General features: G+C 41.3%; 1 protein-coding gene across 3 annotated transcripts in view; it reads left to right on the top strand.

Annotated features, from left to right (window-relative positions):
- The first annotated feature begins 2,516 nt into the window (after nt 1–2,516).
- Nucleotides 2,517–15,456, top strand: part of zbtb46 (zinc finger and BTB domain containing 46) — a 73,820-nt gene continuing 60,880 nt past the window's right edge. Inside the window, exon 1 of one of the 3 annotated variants that reach the window (XM_042491128.2) lies at nt 2,517–2,703. The gene's annotated coding sequence lies outside the window, so the exon portion shown is untranslated. The remainder of the gene's footprint in view (nt 2,704–15,456) is intronic. The other 2 variants (XM_042491127.2, XM_042491129.2) reach the window with 2 other exon arrangements.

The raw sequence follows: 15,456 nt of genomic DNA, 5'->3' as shown, positions 1-15,456 counted from the left end.
GTTCCTCATTACTGCAGACGTTCACACACAATAGTGGACTATGTGAACTGACAGTGACACACACACGGACACACTCAACGTTATTTGGCACTGTCGAAATTGAACCTCATCATTTTCAATAAAAGTAGATAAATGTTCTCAGCTCAGTATATTCAGAATTACTGACAACCATTCAAATTCATTGTCTGTGTTAACACGCATTACTTGCAGTGGTGGAAAGCAACCAAGTACATTTACTCAATTACTGTATTTTGAGGGAATTTTGAACTAGTTGCTTAAAGGAACAGCTCACCCCAAAACCCCAAATATATGGTAAAAATATGTGTGTGTGTGTGTATAAATATATATATATATATATATATATATATATATATATATATATATATATATATATATATATATATATATGTGTGTGTGTGTGTGTGTGTGTGTGTGTGTGTGTGTGTGTGTGTGTGTGTGTGTACAGAATTTTATTCATACACACAAGTCTGCAGTCTCCCAGAAATTATGTTTGTCTGTTCCTAATCTGCTCTCTTAATAGTTCTTATGGCAACATAATCAATGCCTGAATTATTTTCAAAAGGTAATTTTAGTTAATAATAATAGTACATTTTATGATTATTGTTTTATTATTATTTATTAAAGTTAGCTAGTTAGTCAGACAATGAAACACATTTCATGTTTTTCATTGGAGGGCGTACAAAGTGCAGGACCTTGACACCAGAACTTTGGGTTTGCGTCCACACTCCTGTCTTAGGTTTAGGCAACAAAGCACTTTTACTAAAATAAGGTTAAGATCACGATTTTGGTTAAATTTTAATAAAAAGGGTATTAAGAGAAGATCCTGCACACCGTGCTTGCTCACATCATAATTTACTAGTTATACAAACTTTTTGGTCTCCCTGGACCTTTGTCAAGAGTATTCAAACTTTTAAACTGTTCAACTTTCCAACACACCTTGATTTGTCAGATCACTGGATGTGTGGAATCTTTCCCTTTAATTACAAAAGGCAATAAAAAATGAATGCTGTAGTCTATGTGAGTGGATAGTACATTGCAAGATTGTCTATTTTGGAGGAAAGCAACTGAAATATGTTGTCAGAGAATGTTTTGCTGATTCGTCAGGTATCAGTATTTTTGCAACTTGCCAGATATGTGAATTAACAACATTCCCTCATTATGTTAATAGGAAACATAATTTTCTCTGCATTGTGTTTCACCCAAACGTATATGTGCTGTTTCAGATTAGTTGTATGGTATAAAACTGTATAAAATGTTTTTAAAACCAGACACATCTCTATATTGACAGTCGGAAAAAGCTATAAATAATAGAATATCCGTCACAGTCACCAGGGCCTTTTTTTTTTTTTTTTTTTGACTATTTAAAGATTACATTCAATAATTTCAGTTTTTTTCATTTCCATAATCATAATAGTGGTTGCAGGACCCTTTCTGATATTAGAGTACTTTTTGATATATTGCTGTTTTTACATGAGGATATAGTTAGTTATAGTTATACCTCTGTTCGGCTTTACTGTCCTTGTTTTAACTTTATGTCTATCTTTGACTGTACAACACAAACTGGAGTCAAATTCCCTGAATATGTATGCATTTCTTGGCCATTTAAATTGATTCTGATCTGAAAGGTCAAAGTTCTTTCTCCACCTCTACATATTTGGCCAATTTAAGTTGAATGTGATTCCCCACCTGCAGGTAAACTCCTGTACATAAAATACCAGAAAGAATATTGCAATACACAAATGATGTCTAGCTGTTTAGGAAACCACTTCCCACATGTCTTTCTGTTATCACCTCATAATCCCCTCTGTAACTTCAAAACAACCTATGAGAAAAATCCATCATGTTTGATGGGGAGAGGTCAGGCTGTGGTGGAATTACCCCAGACTTTTTGCCAAAAAAACTGGCCTGCATGCTGCACATCACATGGCTCTCAGAGGTGTTTTCCAGCCAAACAGTGTCAAACTGTAAATGTCAGTCTTCTTTTTTTCTAGTGTGACTGACTGGCGTTTTCTTGCTTGTGCCACAAGAGGGGGTAAGTTACAGTAAGCCCCTGGTCCTTACTGAGCCCTATGGCAACAGACGCACGAGCCAGAAGCCCCATGAACCGCGCAGGACTCATGACAACCCCCCCTGCTTACATCATAATACAGAATAGTATTATTTTAATAGTAACTATTATTAGTATTAATTTGTCTTATATTATTAAATGACAGAATTTGTCTGAGGAATTCTGATAAGAGTGTCTTAGATCAGATGGATACGCGCGGTGTGTGCGTTCACGTTGTCTCATTTCCTGACTCTGCCCAGAAAGAGAGAGAGAGAGGAGATACGGGGACACGGAGAGAGAGAGCGAGAGAGAGAGGGGGAGAGTGAGATAGAGAGAGAGAGGAAAAGAGAGAGACATAGACATGCACAGAGAAGGAGGAGGAGGGGGAGGCTCCTGATACCAAGACACGGAAAAGCAGGGGAGGGAAAGAGAGAAAGAGAAAAGGGGCTGGTGGAGGAAGAAGAGCGGGGAGTGGGAGAAAACAGGGGGAATAACACTTAAAGAAAAGCATACAGTGGAGAGAAAGGACAGCATAGTGCTTTGGACATCCCTTCCTTTCTTCTCTCTGGCTGTCACAGCAGATTGGACTCCGAAGGACCGACACCGCGTCCACCCCAGACCCCATGGGGTAACAGGTATGTCTGACTTCCTTGTCTTAGTAGTAGTAGCCGTGTTTTTTCTTTTTTTTTTTTTTCTTTACCAGCACGCTCCTCTGCTAACAGGTTTGAGGTTTCATTGAGACGGCGGCGGATATCGCAGGATATCCCCATGCCTTTCTATATCATGTCAACAATTAGTTTTCTGCCTCACGGAGCCATCGCGTCTGATAGTTGTCGGGCGCACAGGTTGGAGACATGACACACTCAATCTTGGCACTGTTGGAGGAAAAAAAGCTACTGTATGAAGGCCTGTCTTCCTGCTTTTTTTATTTTTTATTCCACTCCGTTGGCATCATGTTAGCCACGGCGTGAGTGTATTTTGACAGCTAAATACCCGACCGAGTGAGCAGGCGACAGTCTGAAAGTACGCCTACCTGTTCCATACGTGACAGCCAGCTGTCTATTGCGCTTGTTGATATTTGGAGAATCTGTCAGTGGGATTGTACATTTCACACATTATGTTGTCGATTAGGCAACACGAACAGTTGTTTTTACAATGCGATTGACGTCTACTTTGTAATGTCTCTGGACATGTGTTTTAATATATCCAAACTGCTCTAAAATGGCAATAATCAGTGGACATACTTTTAAATGGTGAGCACAGGTAGAAAATGAATTGTGTTGAATGAATGTCATGCACCTGCACACGTTTACTTTTAAGATCTCTCAACATATGCTCAGGTATATTACTCGCAGACGCATAAATCATCCCCAGCTGGGTTGCATGATTGAGTTTGATGAAACCAGCGCATCCTGGTGAAATTTGCAAAGTTTCTCAACAGCATGACAACCCATCGTCTACCATCGGCTGCAGGTTGTCGTGCACTGATATCGTGCCACGCAAAAATCTAAAGGGTGATGCTCCGTGCAGCCGTCTGGAGGGGATTCAAAATGAAAGCGCTCGGAGGCTGCAAGACAAGGGCTTAAACCCTCCTCCTCCTCCTTCTCCCCTCGATTAACCTCCAAAAGGGGGATTTCTCCAGCTGGAAATTTCTGCTGCGTCAACACCCAACCCTAGAGTACCAGACAAGACAGGGAGGAGGGGGGATTTTCTTTGCAGTTGGTGCTCTCGGGTAATTTTTTTTCTAATTGTTGAGTTACCGCTGATCATCATCTGATCTGAGAGTTGAAAAGTGTGGCGTCAAGTGTTTTTTTCTGTTTATTGGCGGCTGAAGCTATAAGCGTCTCTCTCCCTCGCTGCTTCCCTGTCTGTCTCCAGTGCTGTGTGTGTAGCCTGTGTGCGTGTGAGTGTGTGTGTGAGTGTGTGTGTGAGTGTGTGTGTGTGTGTGTGTGTTTGCTGTCTGCCCTCTTAAACCGGTCAGTTCCGTCTTCCTCCATTTTCTACCATGCTTACCATGTGAAAGAGGGGAGCAACCCCACTTCTTCCTGGCTGTGTGTGTGTGTGTGTGTGTGTGTGTGTGTGTGTGTGCAGACAGCAGTGTGTGCCTGTAGTCGTGCAGCCAGGTGAGTGTTTAGAAAATGATCTGTAGAAGTGACACAGATCTCACCTGTCACTCAGCACGTGATTATCTTTGCAAACTTTTTGATAAAGTGACAAAAGCTCATCAGCTGAGAAGACACTCAGACACTTGTGCTAACTTAAAGCAAATGAAATTAGATCCCCTGCCTCTCAGTTTGGGAGCTGCTGCATCAGAATCGTGCCTCTGTATTTAGTCTGCGAACTTAATATTGGTTGAAAGTTTGGTTGCCAGTTAGATCTAAGACTTTTCCTCTGTTTGACAGAGGCTAACTGGATCTTTGGGATTAAGAGACCATCCAGTGATTTTCTTCCAAATTGTCTCAGGCCGCCCTGGATTTGTCAGTTTGTTTCACCCTTCCTACTACAAAGTTAAAGATCCAATGTGAAGGATTTAGAGAGATATATTGGTAGAAATTGAATATGATATAATATGTATGTTTTCTTTAGTTCATAATCACCCAAAAATAAGAATTATTGTGTTTTTGTCACCTTAGAATGTGATGTTTACATCTGTGTAGGGAGCAGGTGCTCATCCACTGAGTCGACCGTGTTTCTACAGTAGGCCAGGACTGACAAACAAAACACTTTCTGTGGAGAGGGTATTTTGCAGGGTTTTTTTTTTTGCATTTTCACATTTTTGTGTCGGCCACCGTAGTTAGCACCTGTGCTACGAGCCGAACAGCATGCGGAAAAAACCTGATTTATAAAATGAAACTGCTTCAGTGAGTGTTTTTACTGGTTTAAATCGCCTGGTCTGTAAATTTTAGAAAGTAAGAGACCTCTACAAAAAATTTAGCTCACACTAGAAACCTCCGGAACATCAGGATCTGAGTTACCAGAGAAAAAAAGATGAGCACACATGAGTCGGTGCTGGGTTATCAGCCAATCTGACATGCCAAGCTGCATTTAAGAAGCACTGATTTATAATACGAAACTGCTTTATTCTGTTTTTTTGCCACTTTAGATCACTTGGGTTGTTTGTTTTGGAGTGGGGAAGACCTCTGCAGTTAATTCAGCTCTGAATAAAAACCTCCTGAACAATGAGCAGTGAAGGAAATCTAACTGGGAGAAGTTTCAGCTAGTTGCAATCTGCAGTCCTCACTGATAGATTCCATTAAATCCCCTAAATCTTACACACTGGACCTTTAGGCGTTGACGCTTGATACGATAGAACCTCCAAAGTCTTTTATTCAGTACTTCAAATATTGTAGGCTTGTGTGTTTGTGTCCATCTGTGCACATTCTGCCCTTCGTGAGCAGAAGATCTTTGCTATTAATGTTGACTAATCCTCAACTATCATGGCATTGCGGTATCTTGGCATCTCAGCCTGGACTATCTCCCAGAATGCTTTGTGTCTGTGGGTTTTGCCCCCCTGCTGCAACGCCGAGGTTGCTTCCCCCGAGGTAGCGCTGTGTAGTATTACCATTACAAGAGCAGTGGACATCAGTGTGTGTGTGTTTGTGTGTGTGAATGTGTGTGTCTGCACCTTCTCCATCTGTGTGTTCCACGGGGGAAAATATAATACAGACCAAGACAGCAGCTACAAGGATGAGTGGAGGAGGAGTGTAGGCGAGATCCGCCGAAAGATGGAAAAAATATTAGCTGTTCGTGTGCTTGTGGGATTGCAATGGAGGATTTGAAGTACTTTCCCACTTGTGTTATCTCTCATGAATGGACTTTTTTTTTTTTTTTTTTTATTTGATTAAACAAGATGAGCGAGTTAAATTTACATTTTGCTTCTTCACGTATCAAAGTTGTGTGCGGTGTTTGTTGAAGGCGGTGCTGCATGTGACACTGAATATTACCCAGAGTTTGGAGGTTTGTGGGAAACAGTGAGGGCGTGTCAGGGTGTGAAAAGAGGGTGAGAAAATGAGACATAGGGGTTTGGTTTGGGCGGGAGTCAGGTTTGAAGATCGTGCTTCTTCGCTGTGTGTAAGCCTGTTGGTATGTAGGTGGTGCTCAGTACTCCCATGCAGGTTGTGGGCTGAACTGTGTGGTAGCAGGATCATCTCCTTCAGCGATGCAAACCCTCGGGATGTCTTGTGCTACCCCCTCACAAGAGTGTGTTTATTCAAACAAGCTGACAATAAAACCGTACAGTGAGTTTCCCTCATCTAGTGCACATTCCCTAGAAATGTAGAAAAGAGGACAAATGGTCCATAAAGACTCATTTGTTCCCTGTTAGCAACCTTGTACTCCATTCATCTCTCTGTCTATCTCTCTTTGCCAGTTTTCTCATCCCGATCCCCCCTCGGAGCTCACTTGTTAATGGGAACACCTGTTTGGGTAACACACGGCAAAATGAACTGTTTACACTCGCGTGTACACACCTTACATGACACGCCACGTCTCTCTGGAGTTTTCTGACAACTTTGTCTTCCATTTGTCACGTCATGACTATTATTCTCACGTCTGATTTTGTGGTTGAGACAGTTTGGCTCACATTAACCCCCCTCGTATCCAAACCAGCTCCATCCCCCAACATCCCCTAATAACTCCCAGGGCTTTTTAGCTTAACTGCCTCTATAGCTCATTGTGCAGTGCTGAATACAGGTGTTCCTAATCCCCATGGGGTTACATGGATGCTGTGGGGGATGTGTGTGTGTGTGTGTGTGTGTGTGTGTGTGTGTGTTTGTGTGTTTGTGTGTAACAGCTGCCTTCCCTATCCACCTATCTGACATGCTCATCCCCCCCCCAGCAGAGAGGACAGGTGAATTTAACTCACCTCAAACCACACACACACACACACACACACACACACACACACACACACACACACACACACACACACACACACACAGAAATACTCTCCACCACCCCACTTGTCTTTCCACATAGGTGTTAATATTTCATAGCTGAGCAAGTGTGTGTGTGCACCTGCAAGATAGGATGTCAATGAAAGCAAAAAGCTCCCTTGTTCTTTTCTTTTGTTCTTTTGTCCCTGAATTTTAAATTAGAAGGTAATCCGCAGCTTTGGCTCTAATTTTTCTAATCTACGAGCAAGAATCGAAAGTCCAGGAGCAAAATTGTAATTTGATTGTTGCTAAAAATAAACGCAAAGGAGGGGTTTTTTGTGCAGTGGAAATGGCAAGATGTCATAAATTTTCTCTTGTTGATATTGCAAAACACCTTTTTGGATCACACATTCCTGAAGAAACAGATGAGGGATTTCAGTTTGTGTGCTTTTATCAGGGTGTGTTTTTCTTTTATTTAGGAATGCGGAGCAGATCGGGCTCTTTCCAACCCGAGCCTTGTGATCACACAATGCTTATCAGCGTCATGAGTTATTTTCTGGAATTTAAAATGTTCTCTAACATCAGTTACCAATTGCATCATTGTCCAGAGTTTGGCCAGCCTTGAAATCTAATCAGTGTGTCTCCTCTTTTTGTGCAATCCTAATTGTTGGTTTTATTTACTGTATGTTTTTTTTTTTAACTTGTTCAGAAGCTGTCAGAACAAATATTGCAACAAGTGAAGTGATGACAGCAGTTGTTTCACACATCAGGTAATGCATTTCAATTAGAGCTTGATGAAAAAACAAAGGAAGGGGCAGAAATTAAATCTATTTTCTTATTTCATCGGCTTTCAAATTTATGCTCATTTTTCTCTGTAAACATGGTCTGAAATTAACTTTCTTCACTTCCTGACACTATGACAGGCAAGTATTTATTTATTTTTTGTGTTTTTTGTCTGTTACTCTGAAATTTTATCTGCCACTTTTTAAATCTATGCACAAAATGAAAGAATAACATTTAGATCATTTATGCATACTTTCATGTATATGTTTGATATATTCACACAAATAACATTATACATTTACAGTGTTCAAACTACACCAAAGCTTTCAGGAGAGCTCTGTTTAGGGGATAAAAATGTTTTGTACAAATGCACGCGCATTAATGAATGTGCCATGCCAACACACAAAAATAGACGGTATTATAAATACATTTCAGTCCATAAAGAAAATATTAAGCCTTGGCCATCAGAGAAACACAAAATATTCACTGTTGCAACATTTCTTTAATCCCACAACAGTTCCTATGATGTCCTACAAATCAGCGCCCCATGAATAACGTTGTGTACTTAAAATAAAGTTACTGTGGTTAGATTTAGCAAAAGAAACATGATGACATACATTTAAATGACTCAACTTTCATTCAAAGTTCACCAGCCTGAACACCGGCCTCCTGGAGAAAATGCTGGGAAAGTCCTGTGTTTTGTACGTGGGTTATACACAAATTACTGGCTCATGATTACAAGCAATATGTACAGATTTTGGTCAATTACTTTTCATAGGAAAACATATCAGCAAACAGCATATTATTGATTAGGATTCTGTGAATCTGTCAGTCATAACTATAAGATTCTCCGGCTAATAGCGCTGCTGCCATTTCGCAGTTGTGAGGGACTTTCAAATTTGTGGCATCCAGTCATACGGTAACCTTATTAAGTATGTCTTTCTCTTGTGCATTTTTTATGTCCGCCAAAGTGTGGATGACCTTATGATTTAAACTGCCACTATGGATGCATGATATTGGAATTTTTGCCGATATCCAATATGCTGGTATATGGAATAATAATTAATTTGGCTGATAACCAGTACTGATAAAAAAAAAAAAAAGGATATATATCGATATGTTGATATATTTTCCCCACCTCATTTTCGTGATCATCAGGTCTTTTCTGCAGTGGAATTAACATAATATTATGTAAGCTCTTGTTGTGATGACCCATCAGCAGATGGAGACATAAAATACAAAGCTTCTCAGTGTATGTAACATTCATTCACTGTGCAAAATAAGAAAAATACTTCATCTTAGGGTTGATGTTTTGTCTGTCTGTCTTCATGTTGTGTGGTACATGTTCACTTTATTGATAAAAAATAAATAAATAAAAAAGGGGTTTTGTCATATATTGTACGTAATCAGCATGTTAGCTGACACTGATAATTTCAAAGCCAATTGGCTGATACTGATAATGTGCTGATATTATTGTGCATCCATACCTGCCTCTGCCAAAAATGTACCTGCGATTTGAGTGTGTCTCATGCTGACCCCCTAACCATAAGACTCTATCTTTATAGAACAAAGTAAGCAATGTCCTTTATATATTCCAAGCTTTACATTTCCCCATCTCTAAACTCTCTAAACACCACTTTTAGGTTTAGGGATATTCTGAATAAACCTTTGTGTTTCGGCAGGCATTATGAGAAAAATCATTGTTATTTTAAAACTTAAAAATCTTGTTTTCCCCCTGTTAAAAAAAAAAAAAATCTTTGAAATATCACATTGATCTTTGTGACAGTGATTCACACAGGAGCATGTTTTAAAACATCAATCGCTGATATCGCTCCTCTCTGGTAATGAGCTGACATGGGACTGATTATTGTTGTTTGCACAATTTGCATTCTTTTATCAAAAACTGACTAAATATTTTGTCTTCCCAAACAGACTTTCTGAGTTATTCTTAAGTTCTTCACTTGTTTCATTTTTCTCTTACAAATAGTTTTATTTCTCCTTGAATGGTTTGCAGTTATCACTGTATTCGGTTCAGTGTCATGCAGGTTGTGCATCCTTAATGTAGTGTAATTACCTAGCAGGGCAGGAGTGGTTAAACAGTGGGGAAAGAACTGTGCACAAACTCATGCACTCACTCAAAGTATCTCTATTGACAAGATAGTTAGCAATCTCAGCTCTCCACTTTGCAGAAGGATCACCATCTTTTTAGACAAATTTTTATAAGCTATTAAGAACTTGAAGGTTTGGGCTCAACAAAAACCCTCTTTGTTGAAGTGTGGGGTTTGCAGAATGCTGAAAGCCTTGTATAAGTACGCGGTTGTTAGTTGTTATTTTCCCACTGAAAGAGTTTGTCTTTTATACACACAGTGTGAGCATTTGATGAGAAATTGAGCGGCTTTGAGCAAATACATCTTTAGAAACAGTCAACTAGCCTCAGGCTGTGGCTGGTGAGAGATTTCCATATCAAAGCTCAGGTGAGAGAGGGAGACAAGGGAGGCAGAGAGAGGAAGGGAAAGAGGGAAGGAGAGAGAATGGGGAGAAGGAGGGAGGGTGATGAAACAGACATCCACTCCAAAAGAGTTCTAGCCCTTGTTATTCTGTCGCTTTTTTGTGCAGCACAGTTTAGTCTGTGTGTGTCAGTGCTGTCTGTCTCAATCTAAACTCCAGCGTTAAAAAAAAAAACAGAGGGAATGTTGGAAAGACTCAAATACAAACCAACACCTTTGTACTCTATACCACACAAATACTCTCTCCACAACCTTGTGCTGACTGGCCGCAGAAACAGTGTGTGGAGCAGAAAATGTTTTTCTCCCACCGATACCGCGTAACATCTGACCTATGAGCTCTTGCCAATATTTGGATCCCTGTTTAATATTATTACCGAAGCATAAAACCATCATTTTCCCTGGAAATATTTCTCTTCTTTAGCTATAAGTATCAGCCCTGACCCCGTGGAATTGATGGCGACACTCTAATTAATGGATAGAGTTTTCGTTTTGCGCTTTCACATGTGTGTCTGTGTGCGTGTGTGTGTTTCTGAAGAACATTATCCTGCTTTGTAGAGTTTTGTAATCCAGCCATGGACTCTGGCTAGAGTGCTAAAGTGCTGCTAACAAGGCCTGTTTAACATTCTCTCCCCTGCTCAACATACAATTATTCCACTTCGCTGCCATTAACATGTACAGTAGGACTGGGCTTTTAATTGGCCTGATATGACTAATGCCAGATCAACTTGGATTTGCTAATTAGTTTTTGCTTTAAAAGTGCCATCAGGACATGAAATATTCATTGATGTGAGGTGGAGCGAGGACTGTGGGTGGTATTAGTGGGATATTAGTGGTATAGGCAGGCTGTTCGAATGTGCTGGGAGAAGAAATTGAACCTACATTGGCCTGTTGTGGTCGGTTATTCATACTTTGGGTGAGGTGTTAGTTTTTCGTCATAATTTTAGACACCCACACACACACACAAAGAGACACGCACACATTCAGCCCGCGCGCGCATACACCACCTCCATTCTCAGCCTCACAAGGCCACCTCTTCTTCTTCTCCAGCCCCCACCTCCTCCTCCTCTCTTTCTCTCTCTTTCTCTTCTACTCTCACCTCCCCCTCTGCCCTCCTCCCCCTTCCCATTATTTCATCTTTTTTTCTTGCATCTCGCATCCTTTTTTTCCTCCTCACCTTTTTCCTCTACTTCACCCTAGCCCCCGTCCTCCCCGTGCCCTCTGCTCTGCACACCTCCCTCGCTTTTTTCTCCTCCTACTTTTCCTCCTCATCCACCTTCTCCTTTCCCCTCCCACTCCTTAATCTTCCACCTCTCCTCCTCCTCTTCCACCACCACCCCCTCCTCTGCTGTAAGTGGGCCAGGTGCCTCCTGTGGCCTCCCCTACTCCATTTCTCATTTTTACCCTTCCTCTACTCCCTTTCTCATTTTTACCCTCTCCCTGTTCTCTTTCTCATTTTTATCCCTCCCCCTGACCCTTGCTCATATTTATACATCCCCTTAATTCAACAATGAACATGCTGTCAAATTTTATGCCAAAACACAAACATTTTTTTGGCCTGATGCAAGTTAGAATAACTTCTTGCTTTAGGTTAGAATGTGACATCTCAGAGGGGGGTTATTTTGATTTATAAAGGCTTTTTTGGTGCTGTAAAACTGATCCTTAGTGTATAATTATGTGAATTTTATAAATCGGTGATGAAAGTGGAGCTCTGTCATTGTTGCCGGACACTTTATGAGCTCCCCTGTGTCAGTGTAGTTCCCTTTATGAACAGGGGAGGTGAAGCTGATTCAAATGCGAACAGAAGTGAGTAGGTTCACATCTCGTTTTCAGTGGCGAGGGGCAAACAACACCTCCCCACCACCCCCCACCCCACACACATGCACACACACACACACCCCGCCAAACAGTCTTCTTGCTGCTCTTTCCAATGTTGCATTCACACACAACCAATTCATATACATCTCATTGTTGCCGTCTTTTTGTTCTCTCCTTGCTCTGAATGCACATGTTGAGCTGGCAATTCGCTTTTCACCTCATCTTGTCCTCTTTATTTTCTTTTTTTCCCCCCTACTCTTCTTCTTTTCACTCATTGTCATTCTCTGTTGCCTTTGTCTCTCGCTGGCTTTTTCTCTTGGCCTCTTCTTTTTACTCTCTCTTCCTCACCCCCACTCCCCCTCCTCCCTCCGGTCTCAATCTCACCTCCCCCCAGTCCTTGTTTTGGTGTGTGCGCTGGTGTGTCACGAACGCCGTGGCGGTTGATTGGTGGTGGCTGGTGGTTTGGACAGACACCTGATACTGGCACTGCCTCACAATGTGGGAATGTGTGACTTCTTCAAAATTAGGTTTCCAAGGTGGGTGTTGTCCTCAGCGATGGTGAGCACGGGGAGTTTGCACAGTGGACCTATTGTCTCTTTCTCTCTTCTTTGTGTCTCTTATGTCTGGCTATTGCACTTGTGTACATGAATTTGCAGTTGCTGTCGGGGTTGAAGAAGAAGCAATAGTCCCAAAAGCCTGGAAGCCATTGCAGCTGTTCATGTTAGTCAACAGGTGACAGTCAGGTGTCAAACAGCGTTGGAGTAAACATGCTCTGAATGAAAAGACAGACAGATAAGGAGGAGGGAGGAAAGGATGACAGAAGAGGAGAGGACAGGAAGTGAGGATCCAGGTGAGGCGTTTGTCTGGTCGCTCTTTGTCAGTCACAGTGGACATGGTCGCCTCAAGTCATTCAAAACTACATAAAAAAGTTTCAGCAATTACACTTAAGCAAAACAAACTTTACTTGAAACTTTAAATCTGTTTTTCTCTTTATTAGTACTGCGATTCCTCCCTGAACAACCAATCACGGTACAACGCAGAACGAGCAAAAACGATTTTGCATCTTTGCTGATCACTATAAGAATTTACTCAGCAGAAGGCGAGTCCATGTTGCAGCTGTTGAAAAGATCGCTGAAGAGGCAGAGCCTCAGTATCGACGCTACGTATTGATGAACGTCTGTGGTGATACACTGCGCGGTATATTGAGCTCTCAAGTCTCGTAGACAAAATTAAGTGTTGTCCATGTCCAGTTCTCCAGTAGTCCACTAAGCAGCGTTACAGTAGATGAGAAGCCCACCGAGGCTCTGCAAACATCGATCTCAAGCTACACCGCCGCTCCGCCTGTCTTCTATTCTTCTTGTGCTGCTTCAACACCACTTTTTTTCTGTTGCTTTATTTGTTCCCCATCTCACTCCACTTTTCCTCTTTTTTTCCCTCTTGCATCTCCAGTCTCCCTCCCTCTTTCTTACCCTTCACTGTCTCTTTTCTGACTCCAAAATGTGAGTCTCTCTATATTTAGATGCTCCTCTCCTCTCCCCTTGATTTCTCTCCCTTTATCTCATCTCTTCTTTTTCTGCTGTTGAAGGACAGATTCGCAAAAGCGCTCTGAGATTCATCAGTGTTGTATAGTAGCTGCTTTTTGATCAGCTTGATGAGTGACAACACACCCTCAGGCTATTATATACAAATGTGTTTTTATAAACACTTCTCTATCTATATGTAAATCACTGTGCTGCTCAGTTGTTGTACGAGAGACTGCGGGAACGATAGTAAGAGAACGTTGCATGTCGAGGGCTACGTTAATATAGTTAAATTATGTGTTTTCCTTGTTTGTGTATGCTCTGGAGTGTTTGTGAATTAGATTAGCTGGGAGTGAAGTCTCTTTTAATATTTGCTCAGGGGGGATGGAGGGTGTGCCTGTTGTCCTTGTGAGTACATACTTAAGCCGCGGCTTTTTTGCTCCCCTCTTTGCATGAGCTCATTGTAAGCCGCGGCCCAGTGTGGATTTGAGAAAGATGCCTCTGTTTGCCGTCTGACAGAGCGACAGTCACACCAAGTTACCCTTACACACACAGACACACTCTCTGGACACCCGCCTCGGCACCAGATAGCGACTGGCCACCGGCAGTGAGTCACCATCGTTCAGTCATTCACTTGCACATTCAAAAACCACACATTTTAACAAACAACAATTAGCTTTTGGTCCGCAGACATTTCAGACATGTATTCCTTTAGGACAGGCATTGTTGTACCATGTGTTCACTTTTTACATGTTCTTCCTCATGGTAACCCTTTGTTTCATTTCCTCCATACTGTTCACTTGATCTATGTGTGTGTGTGTGTGTGTGTGTGTGTGTGTGTGTTTGTGTGTTGTAGTCTGAGACCTTTGTAGCTGGTGGCTGCAGTGACTGTTTTAACAGCTCGGGAACAGGCTGCCTCAGTACAGTCATGTACAGTCGTGTCTAGCTGAGTCGTGACACGTTGCTTTTTTGCTGTGACAGGTTTTGTGTTAAGACCTATGAAAGGGTCTGGACAACGGCACGCGCGCACGCACACATGCGCACACATGCGCACACACACACACAGTGAATGGCTCGTTGGCAAAGAGAAAGATCAGGGTGGGTGTTAAATGTGAGTTTTGAGCAGCTCTGCAGCCTTATATTGTCTTCATCACTTTAGACACAAAGCCATTTGGTGCTTTTCAAAACAGAACTGAGATTCGCCAAATGACAAAAATGAAATGAATCTGGAGAAGAAAAGGCAAAGGGATGTAAAAGTGAGCTGGAGGGATAAGGGGAAAATTAAAAGAAAATTCAAGGTTTTTTTGGGGGGGGGGGCTCAGAGTAATTAACATGAAAAGTCACATGATCACACAGTTTGGGGATGAAAGTAAAAGTGGACAAAGCTCACAGAAATGTCAGTTATAATTCATAATTGCATAGAAATATTGGGAATGACTTGATTACACGATATGGCCACAAGTATGTGGACAGTCTCCATACAGTAGAGAGAAGCATTCTAGTACCACTATATAGGGCCAAGCAACATATCGATATTATATCACAATTGTGATATGAGACTAGATATTGTCTTAGGTTTTAGATACTGTGATATAGTAAGAGTTGACTTTTTCTAGCTGGCACCAGATGTCAATATGACGTCATAAAGAAGTTTGACTCTTATGTTAGACAGACGTTAAATTGTCAAACAACAATCGTCCAACGACATTAAAATTTCATGTTGTGTGGATGCTTATGATAATGATATGATATTTTTTAGATATTGGGTTTTTTACTCCATATCTTACAACTAAAGTCCATTATTTTATGTCAGGATGGCATTGATATGTGACATTTGAAAGACATTACATTTTGGTTAGCTAACAACACAACTTAAAACCAGCAGAAAA

The sequence above is a fragment of the Plectropomus leopardus genome, chromosome 9 (genome assembly GCF_026936395.1).
Source record: "Plectropomus leopardus strain MGB_pleo_1.0 chromosome 9, ASM2693639v1, whole genome shotgun sequence".
Taxonomy (NCBI): Eukaryota; Metazoa; Chordata; class Actinopteri; order Perciformes; family Serranidae; genus Plectropomus; species Plectropomus leopardus.
The sequence above is the reverse complement of the archived record's forward strand: the minus strand, read 5'-3'. Positions and strand labels throughout refer to the sequence as shown.